Here is an 11,739-nt window from a genome sequence, read left to right on the forward strand (position 1 = left end):
ACTATGCTTTCAATTATGAAGTCTACTTGATTGATTGTTGTTATGAGTAGCTAAATCTAGCAGCTTCTATTAGCTAAATTAAGTTGGAACTCATGGTTTGGTTATATTAGTATGGATTCTTCTAGTTGGTTATTGACTTGTGTTGGATTGTGTATACCTAGCATGCTTAACTTGATACTAGATTGCTTTAATTCATATTATGTGTAGTTTAGTGACCATTAATCTGCATTAATTTGATTACCTAGTAATTTAGTGACCATTAGATTATTAGAGCTAAGATCGAACGAATCTTAGATAAGTAATTAAAGTATTGAATTTGGCTGTGCTGGAGAACATATATATTAACCACAAGTGTGTTTGTTAATTCAATCTTACATAGCTCCAATCCTAATTATTAATTGATTATGTGTTAAATTATGTATAACCATGCATAGCTCTACATGAATTAATTCTACATTAGAAAATTTTGACTTAAATTGCTAATAATATTTTAATTGGTAACCAACAAGAATAATCTATAATCAATACCTAACCATTAAGGGAAAGTGGATTTAAACTAATAGAAGTGTTTTTAATATTTGATTGAATTGTGTTTGAGAATTTAAGTTTGTCTAAACTTGAAAATTTAGATAAAAACCCTTTTAATTTTGTTAAAATTTTAGGTTAACTTAATAGTAAGTAGGTTAAATAATTAATTTCGTTCCCTAAGATCGATACCCAACTTTTGTGCTATACTATTTGCAAAATGGTACACTGCCCTGGGTTAAATAGCTAGTAGGATAGTGGGTAAAATTTGGTGTAGCTATTTGCAAGCATCAAGTTTTTGGCACCATTGTTGGGGAACAACTTATTTGATTGTTGATTTATCTTCTTTAGGTTAACCGATCCTTTTTGTGGGGTAAAAGTTGCAAAAAGTTAAGTTTTTGCATTAGTTTTTGTTTCAATGGTGAACTCACGATGTGGGCCTTAAGCTCACGATGTGAGTCCAGTCAGTTGGTGATTTTTATTTAGCTTTTGTTCAGATTTACGTTGTTATTTTTGTTTTTATTGTAGTAGTACATGACTAGAGATTCCAACACACCTTTGGTACCACCGCTTGAAGATCTAGAGTAGCCCTTCACAAAAAGACGGATAAAAACGTAGAAGAAGATAACCCGCCAAAGAACTCACCTTTCAAGGACCTTAAATCGGTTTTTGGAAAGAAGAAAGGAAAGAATGTGGATGATTCTAATAGTCAAAAGAAGGAAGAGAGCAAAATATAAAGCTTTGAACAAAATCCAAATCCAAAAGATAGCGGATACGAGACTGAACTCGAGTTTGAAGAAAGCGATTTTGAGGATGAGCCAAAGAACGAGATGGCAGACATTGCTGATATGTCCATGGGAGCATACAAGAAGCGAATATGAGATGATGTTGGTCCTGGTTTAGTGCAACCCGCAATTCCCGCTGCTGCAACATTCGAGTTGAAAAGACACCTTCTTACTGCACTTAAGGATGTACCATTTTTTGGGAAGGATCATGAGGATGCTTATAAGCATTTAGATGAGGTCAATGACATTGCAGATTATTTCAATGTCCCAAATGTTCCTAGAGAGACAGTTTTGTTAAGGATGCTTCCCGTTACTTTTAAGGGAGTTGTCAATGATTGGTTGAAAGAACTTCCACCCGGTGCAAATACTACTTGGGCACAGATGCGTGAGTAGTTCCTAGAATAATTTTGCCCACCATCAAAGATATCTAAACTCAAGAAGGCAATAGCCAACTTTTAGCAACATGCGAATGAGTTGTTTTATGAGGCATAGGAGCGTTATAATGGGTTACTAAGAAACTGCCCTCAAAATGACCTTAACATACAACAAGAAGTGTCTATCTTTTATGATGAGGTGAATGTCATGCCAAGGCAACTCCTTGATTCTCAATGACCACTTACGAAGAAAAAAATGACTGAAGTTAAGGAGTTAATTGAAGAGTTGACAAAGCATTCTTGTGAGTACCATAATCCAAGACATTGTGGAGTTAAAGGAACGTGCGAAGGAAATTCTAAAGACATGGTTGTTGTACTAGCTATCCTTGACACCATGGACAGAAGAATGACCAAGATGGATCAATCAATTCATGCTATTAGAGTTGGATGTGAAAGATGTAATGCCTCGCACTTAACAAAAGATTCCCACTTTGATGAAAATGGAAATAAAAAGGTACAAGTTTGCTACTCAAGTGGAGATAAGTATGATGAAAATTGGAGGAAACCAAAAAGGGATTGGTTACCATATGATGAATATAAGAAGCTGAAAGAAGATAAATATAGGTAGACTGGCCGAGGCTTCTACCAAAAAGAACAATCACCTCCTGAAAAGAAGGTTGATCTTGAGTCTATGTTACATAGATTTATGGAGGCTTCCGAGAAAAGACATGATAAGATAGATGCAGTGATAAGGGAACATCAAAATATCATGAAGGAACAACAAGCCTTTCTAAGAAATCACCAAGCATCAATCCAAAATGTAGAAGTCCAACTAGGTCAACTAACTACTTTTGTACAAGAAAACTTATCTCCAAAAAATTCCTGAGAAAAATCTTCAATCGCATGTAATGGTAATAGAAACCAAAGAGGATACCTTCTCTGACTTCCTTGAAGCACTTGAAGTCGATCCACATCATACCGGGCCAAATCCAAAGAAGTCCAAACTCAAAGAAAATAAAGTTGTTGAAACATCGAACTCACAATGTAAGCCTTCAAGGCTCACAACATTCGCTCGGTCTGATCAGAAAGATTTGGATATTGTTCCTACTTATCATCCTCCTTTATCATTTCCATCACGAGCTAATATCCACCCATTGGAGCAAGAGAATTTGAAGTTTATGCAACAAGTGAAGGGTATTCCAATAAATACTCCTTTCATTGATTCATTATCTAAAGCTCCGGAATATGCCAAGTTTTTACAAGATTTAATCAACACTCGCCAGCAATTAGAAAGGAATTCCAAGGTAATTCTTAGTGATAAGAGTTCTAAGGTGATTACAGGAGAGTTACCAAAGAAGATAGGAGATCATGGACGCCTCACTCTTCCATGTAAGTTTGGGAATAATTTGAAGACTTATACTTTAGCTGAATCTGGAGCTAGCATAAATCTAATGCCTTACTCGTTCTATCAAAAGCTAAATCTTCCAGATCTAAAGGCTACAAGAATGACACTTCACATGGCCAATCGTTCAGTGACACATCCAAGGGTCATTGTAGAATATATTTTGGTAAAAAAATGGGAAATTTGTTTTTCCAATTGACTTTGTCGTTTTAGATATGAAGGAAGATGTCAATATCCCGATTATTCTTGGTTGCCCTTTACAAAATACTACTAGATCCTTGGTTGACATTCGCAAGTCCAAACTTACTTTGAGAGTTGGAGATGATGAAGCTACTTTTGGAGTAGAAGATGGTTTTCAAGGCAATGATGTTCAAGGTGAAGTCTTCAACATTGATGAAGAAGATGAGCCTGAAGAGTTGGAGAAGTTAATGGAAGAAGAACTTAAGTCAAATCAACAAGTTAAACACACCAAACCAAGAGCATCCGTTCCACTTGTTTTTCAAGTAATTGCTTATAAAACTCCAACATCTTGGGTAAGCGAGGAAAGTGAAGAATTGGTATCCAGTGATGAGGAAGAGGTTACTACTAACTTGAGGAGTTCAATTGTGGATAAGAAGATGGTGCTTGTGGAGCTAAAAAATAAAGAAAAAGATAAACTTGTGGAAAATAAGGGGATTAAGAGAAATCTTGAAGAGATTGATGTAAGGGTTAAAAAAGAAAATTCTAAGAAGGCCTATATTAGACGAGTTCAAGCTTACAAAAGACAGTAGAAGGAGCAAAATATGCAATTGGTGATGGATACTGCGACAAATTTAACGTGAGGTGGCACAAAGTCTGACTCATGACTCCAACAAAAAGAAGCGCTTCTCGGGAGGCAACCCGGGATTGGTTTGCAATTTCTTTTTGTTTTTGCATTTAGTCTAGTTTTTGCATTTTAGTTGATTTTAAGGATAATTAATCATCTAATCATCTTAAGTACTTTAGAAAATGGTGAAAATCAAGTCTAAGGTCCTTAAAAATTAAGTGATAAAACAAATTAAAAATTTTATTGTAAAATGGACCTTTTATATGTAAAATCTCGACAACACCTCGTGGCCCAAAAGCCCACTTCATGGTACTTTGAAAAGTCCCATAATTTTCAGCCCAGACCATATTCACGATGTAAGGCCTAAAGCTCACAACGTGAGCATTTCAAATTTGGGATCACAGATTTAAAATACAAAAGAACATTTGATTATTTCTTATTCTTTACCCACGAACGAAACTCAAATTCTCTGGTCCCCCACACTCGATTTCAGCCATATCTTCCACCAATCTACTTTCTTGCTTACGTAATATGCATTTTAAGGTTAACAATTCCTACTTTTAGTGCCTTAGTTTGACCGATTCATGTGATTTAGGGGTTAGGGTTTATACTGTGTTTGAATGACGAAATTTATGCCCTAAATATGTGATTTCTCTAATGCGTGTTACCTATATATGTTTAGAATCGACTTGTTAGTAAACCCCAACAATGATTAGAGTCTGATTTCACTTTTGTGATATCCCCAAATTTACGTTCATTTTAAAAATTTCATTTATGCTAATTTTAAATGTGGAGTAACCTTTTAAAGAAAAGAGTTGCAGAATTTGTTCCTAGAAAAACATGATAAATACGTTATCAAAGCATCTCCAAAGAAATGTGTTTTATTCATCTTAAAACATTGGGATGTCATCGTCAATACAGAAACATAAGCATAAAAAGAACTTACATTCATTATCACTAGTGATTTATAACTCCTTAATCTCTCAGTGTAATGTAATTTCATATCGACACCTGTGATACAAATAAACTGAGTGGGTCAGATTGGAAAACCTGGTGAGTACATAGGGTTTTCAACCCACAATAATATAATTATTATGTTTAATCATCAAACAATTAACCCAATTCGAGCAGTGATGACTCGAAATTCGAGCAGTGCTTCGCTTCTTAACAATATTATTTCTTTCGACGAAACCTAGTATTATTACCACTAGATTTTAGTTTGATATTTATTGCAACTAATTATTAGTCTAGATTTGTCATTAACTCAAAGTCAACTTCATGATCTATCAAGTAAGGATTAGCTAGGTAGGACAGTTGGGAGGCAGGACCATTTCGGCATATAGCTTTTCTGAAATCCAACAACCAAACCCAATGTGACCATTATAAACACCTCTCCTGTAAGTAGTTCAATCAGTATAACGACTTTGAATCACTGATAAATTTTATTTATTGGTTCATAATAACGATATTATAAGCTATAATTAAAGTAGGGTAACATAACTTACTTAGCTAGGAGTCGGGCTCTACAGGGGCAAAACTTTGTTGCTGAATCTTTCTAAGAAAGATTATTGCAACGCTTCAGCGCTTACCTTACGATACTAAAAACTACACAAAAAGAAGTCGAATCACGAGGGACCGAAATGCTCGCTAGATAATAAGAGAAAGACTCTTGAATCAAGAGAATGGTGCAAGAAATATGAGAGCCTAGAGGCTCTTATTTATAGTAATTGAATTTTTTAAAATCACCCTCTATATTTACTTAAATGACTAAACACCCCTTTATAATACTATTTTAAATAGATTTAATGATATTTGTACTAAACTAATGTCGAAAGCAATCAACATTAGTCTTATAATGAAAGCACCATCGATACCTTTCTAATGATATATATATATATATATATGTGTGTGTGTGTGTGTGTAGACATATATATGATTTATGCTTTATTTTAATACGTAAATGTGCTATTAAAAATTATAACCCGTTCATACGAACTCCATTTTTGACAATATTTATATCCACACATTGGTATTTACGAGTACTACAACTTTCATTTAGATGCCGTCAGCTACTCCTCATTCTATCTCATAATTACAAAATTGTATCGAATTTATCGTGCTCGAAGAGTAGGGACCAAGTTTCGTCCATACCTTTAACATGCAAGCTCTATTATGTACGTTCTTTATATCCATGTGTTAGTATTTATGAGTATTACAACTTTCATTTAGAGTCCATCTGCTAATTCTCATTTTATCTCGAATTTACAAATTTGTATCGAATTTGACGCGCTTGAAGAGTAGGGACTAAGTTTCGTCCATATCTTTCGCATATGAGCTCCATTTTTGGTTGTCTTTTTATCGTTGATCTCCTATTAACGAGATCTTAAATTCTCGTTTAGATTGTTTTGGTTAAAAATCGACCGATCTAAAATTTGAATTTCGGGTTGTGCACTTCTATGCTAAATCTTAGAAAAATTATAACTTCCTCATACGAAGTCAGATTTGGACGTTCTTTTTACGCACACTCTTGGTTTAACATATACTACGACTTTTGTTTAGATTGCTAAGGCTAGAAAGAATTTTATCTTAATTTCACTTTTTACGATTCCCAATGTCGTGCTGGTTTGCTATAAAACTTCGACGGGTCAAAAATTCTTTGTTACAACTCGGATTTTCAGCGCTCTTTATATGTACGGAACCCATGTGACATGTACTATAACTTGGTCAAGATTATTTATTCTAAATGATCTTATATCAAAAAAAAATGACGCTTATTGTCTCTAAATTGACTAACCCGAATCTGCGGGTGCTACAACTTCCTTATATGTCCGATTGAACTGTCGATTACGAACTCACAACATGAGCTTTAGGCTCACGACGTGAGTCCTGGGTTTTCTACCTTTTGGTTTTGCTGATCTACCATTTTTTATATATTGTTGGTTGTTTCTTGTTTATTTGTTTTTATAGAAAATGGCTTCAAGAAGGTCCAATGAGCAATTTCAAGGACATGTATCTACCCGCCAACCATTGTATCGAATTCTCATTGATATGCCTACAAATGCGGTCACTAATTTCACCAACAAGTTGGGATGGATTCACAATAGAGAATTTGCCATATCCCCAAGGATTGATTGGGTGCGGTTGGGGGAAGTTGGGTTAATGGAAAGGATGTCTTTGGTTTTTACGAAGACTTTATCCGTGGATGGTTTTGCTTTCACCTATAACTGATGGGTTTTATACAAACAATCCTATGTGTGCATGCAACCCTAATTTGGATCTATGTTTTCACTATTAGATACACAACATTATGATCGCATGGATAAAACCCTAATGTAGCATGCTATTTTCGAAATTCATATATAAGGTTAGATCACATACCTCTTGTGGTTATATTGCAATAACAACTTAAATCTTCAAACCCTTAGTCTTGAAAGCAAGCACCACAAGTGTAGTGCCTCTAATGGCTCACAAACACCACAAGCAATTGGAGAGGCTATAGAGAGAGAAGGGAGGATGTAGAAATCGTCCTTAGATGCTCTAGGGATCAAGTGCACAAAATTCTAAGGCCTTAGGGGTCTTTATATAGGGTTGGGATTAGGGTTTCACTCCTTATCCTTATCCAGTTACTTGCCCACCAAGCAACCACAACATAAGCCTTGAAAACCCTTATCTCTTGGACCTTGGATGATTTTAAGGATATCCTTATCCTTGAATTCGTCCATCCTTTAACAAGGATAACCATTGCCCTATTTTGCAACTATCACATAATTACAACTCAGCCCCTCTAGTTTAATTAATTACACTTGATCACAAAATTAATTCCTAATAATTATTGACCAATATTAATTAAACAAATATGAGTTCTCCTTTAATATATTATTCTTATAACATATTAATAAATCATAATAACCTCTTTCTCTATTTATTTCTCCAGTCAAGTTGCTTTGGTGAAGGCAACCCAAAAGGATCATGCACAACCAGGTCAAGTACTTGCCTAATATAGTTGCAGCCTTAGACACTATTCCAACAGTTACCCACTTGGATAAGTCTAGTAACTATATGTACAAGTACAATCCGGTTTGCAATTGTAGCTCTCAAAGACGTTGCTAAACTCTGATCTAATCAATCTTGTCCTTTAGATAAGGGATCGTACAGTCCTCTGTTAGATATCATGCTGACAATTTTATGGAATAATTAGTCTAGCATTTGGTTTCTCAATCTCCGATTTATTTGACATAGAACTTAATCGAACACATCAATTCAGTTCTGACCGGGCCCGGCACATAAGTCAAATCAAATCATCGAGCGGCCGAGATATCGCTTTTTCCTTCTTAGGATAAAAGTAACAGATAAACTTTGACTTATATGCATTTACTTATTCATTAATCAACTATACACAACAATGCGTTTTATAACACCGAGTTACTGATGCGTTTTCGCATTATCAATGTACAATCAATTAACAAATAACAAACCATATATCTAGGTTTTAAGACTATATGATATTATCATCTTGCGATCACCTTTTATATTATATTCCATAAGGTGATTCCAGCAAGCGTGGGTTTGTTCCAATGCTCAAAACAAGTTCATAAGCACTCATGAACGTTGCAGCAATCTTTTGCTATGTCTAATACCATTTAGACAATCTACACACAAATTCATGACAATCTTCATTCATATCTACTTCCGACATATGAACGATTGTGAACAATTTGAATAATTCGATTATTCTTAATAAACTCAATTATTCTGGAAGTCAAAACATGCAAAGTGAAACAATAGTTAAACAATTAACATAAGACAGTAACATTACTCATAAATAAAACTCCTTTATTTAATCATCAAATGTTAATTACATTTATCTATTACACGTTTCTACTAATATCTCATCTATGCTAATATCATCCTTCAGCTCAATACTCCTAGCACGCTGCAAGTGCTTAACCCTACTCAGTCCCTTCGTAAGCGGATCTGCTGGGTTATCTTCTGATGATATCCTCTTCACTACGAGTTGTTCTTCTTCTACACGATGTCTGATGAAGTGATATTTTCTGTCGATATGTCGAGATCTACCATGATCCCTCAGTTCCATGGTCAAGGCAACCGCTAATTCATTATCATAGAAAATCTCCATGGGCTCCTTTATGGCAGGTACAACTCCAATGTCACCGATGAAGTTCTTCAACCATATTGGCTCCTTCGACGCTTCGCTCGCTGCAATGTACTCTGATTCGCACGTTGAATCAGCTACGGTTTCCTGCTTGGAACTCTTCCAAGTTACTGCTCCTCCATTCAGGGTAAAGACCCAGCCTGACTGCGAACGGTAGTTGTCCCTATCGGTTTGAAAGTTGGCGTCACTATACCCTCGCACCTTCAAGTCATCACTCCCTCCGAGGACTAAAAACCATTCCTTTGTCCTCCGAAGGCACTTAAGGATATTTTTCACCGTAATCCAATGGGCTCTGCCAGGGTTCCCTTGATATCTACTAACCATGCTCAAAGCAAAGGCTACATCAGGGCGAGTACAAGTCATAGCATACATGATTGAGCCAACTGCGGAAGCGTATGGAACTCGGCTCATTTCAGCTATCTCAGCTTCGGTACTCGGACTTTGATTCTTACTCAACTTGGCATTACTTTGTATCGATAATTCTCCCTTCTTTGAGTTTTCCATACTAAAACGTTTTAGTACCTTCTCTAAGTAAGTGTTCTGACTAAGTCCTATTAGTCTCTTACTTCTTTCTCTTACTATCCTTATTCCCAAAATATAGGAAGCCTCTCCGAGGTCCTTCATAGCGAAGCACTTCCCGAGCCAGGATTTAACTTCCTGCAGATTCGGGACGTCGTTTCCTATGAGTAATATGTCATCGACATATAGAACGAGGAAGCTTACTATACTCCCACTGGCTTTGACATATACACACGATTCATCTTCGCTTCGTACAAATCCAAACTCTTTGACTTTCTCATCGAAGCATAGATTCCATCTGCGAGATGCTTGCTTAAGTCCATAAATGGACTTCTCAAGCTTACACACTATATTCGGATGCTTCGGATCCACAAACCCCTCCGGCTGAGCCATGTCAACATCCTCAGCCAACTTCCCGTTTAGGAAAGCGGTCTTGACATCCATTTGCCAAATCTCATAATCATGAAATGCGGCAATAGCTAGCATCACTCTAATAGACTTTATCTTCGCAACTGGTGAGAAGGTCTCATCATAGTCAACTCCGGGAGTTTGAGTAAAGCCCTTTGCAACCAATCGCGCCTTATACGTGTGTACTTTCCCATCCACGTCGGTCTTCTTCTTGTAGATCCATTTGCACCCAACGGTCTTACGTCCGGGCACATTATCAACCAAATTCCAAACTTGGTTATCATACATGGATTGGATCTCGCTATCCATTGCCTCTTTCCATTTTGCAGACTCCGAGCCTGCCATGGATTCCTTATAGATATTAGGTTCATCAAGGTTTATTAGTGTACTATCACTAATATACGTGTCCCCATCGGTAGTAATATGAAAACCATACAACTGGGGTTGAACTCTAACTCTTTCGGAACGTCTAAGAGGTAATGATACGTCAATCGGTTCAACCGGAGTTTCCTCCTCGGGTTGAGTGCCAGCGGTAGAGGTTCCTTCATCTATCGACTCTTGAATCTCTTCAAGCTCGATTTGCCTCCCACTGTCTCCTTGGCCTATGACTTCTCGCTCTCGGAAAACTCCTCTCCTTGCAACAAAGACAACATTGTCCTTCGGTCTATAGAAGAGATATCCAAAGGATTTCTGCGGGTAGACGATGAAAATACATCGCTCACTACGAGGTTCGAGTTTGTCGTGAGTATCTCGTCTTACGAAAGCCTCACAACCCCAAACCTTGATATGTGCTAACGAGGGAGCTTTCCCTGTCCACATCTTGTGAGGTGTTTTGGCAACCTTCTTAGTAGGGACTCGGTTAAGGATATGGGTGGCAGTCTCTAAGGCATACCCCCAAAAAGAGATAGATAATGAAGCACGACTCATCATAGAGTGAACCATGTCTAACAAGGTTCGATTACGCCTTTCTGCCACACCATTCAGCTGTGGTGTCCTAGGTGGCGTCAATTTTGAAACTATTCCACACTCCTTGAGATAATCATGGAATTCAAGACTTGAGTACTCTCCTCCTCGATCGGATCGAAGCATCTTGATTTTCCTGCCCAATTGATTCTCCACTTCATTCTTGAACTCTTTGAACTTTTCAAATGTTTCTGACTTTTGCTTGATTAAATAGATATACCCATATCTACTATAGTCATCGGTAAAAGTCACGTAGAAGCGGTTTCCATCCTTCGTGGTTGATCTAAACGGTCCACATACATCGGTATGTATGAGGTCCAATAGACCCCCACCCCTTTCGCAAGTATCAGCGAAGGGTGACTTGGTCATCTTTCCAAGTAAGCAAGACTCGAATGTGTCATCTTCCCTAAGGTCGAATGACTCCAACACTCCATCCTCTTGGAGTTGGCCTATGCGTTTCTTATTGACATGTCCAACATGACAATGCCACAAGGATGCTTTATCCATACTATTGGAAGAATCCATGCATAAAACATCATTTCTTAAGTTATCTATAATCATAACAGTTTCATAAATTCCATTACACGGTATCGCTTCAAAATAAAAGAAACCATTTAGATAAGCCAAAATAGAACCATTCTCATTATTAAAAGAAAATCTAAAACCTTGTCTAAACAAACCATGAAATGAAATGATGTTTCTAGCCATTTCTGGTGAATAGCAACAATTGTTCAAATCTAAAGATAAACCATTCCAAAGCACTAAAGAATACACTCCAATCTTGG

General features: G+C 36.7%; 1 non-coding gene across 1 annotated transcript; it reads right to left on the bottom strand.

The window, feature by feature from the left end:
- Window positions 1–1,739: 1,739 nt before the first annotated feature.
- LOC145038204 (small nucleolar RNA R71) lies at window positions 1,740–1,846 on the bottom strand. Its single transcript, XR_013679266.1, has one exon. It is a non-coding gene; the product is annotated as a small nucleolar RNA R71 (small nucleolar RNA).
- Window positions 1,847–11,739: the final 9,893 nt, after the last annotated feature.

Source organism: Lactuca saligna, chromosome 3, assembly GCF_052625555.1.
Source record: "Lactuca saligna cultivar CGN05327 chromosome 3, ASM5262555v1, whole genome shotgun sequence".
Taxonomy (NCBI): Eukaryota; Viridiplantae; Streptophyta; class Magnoliopsida; order Asterales; family Asteraceae; genus Lactuca; species Lactuca saligna.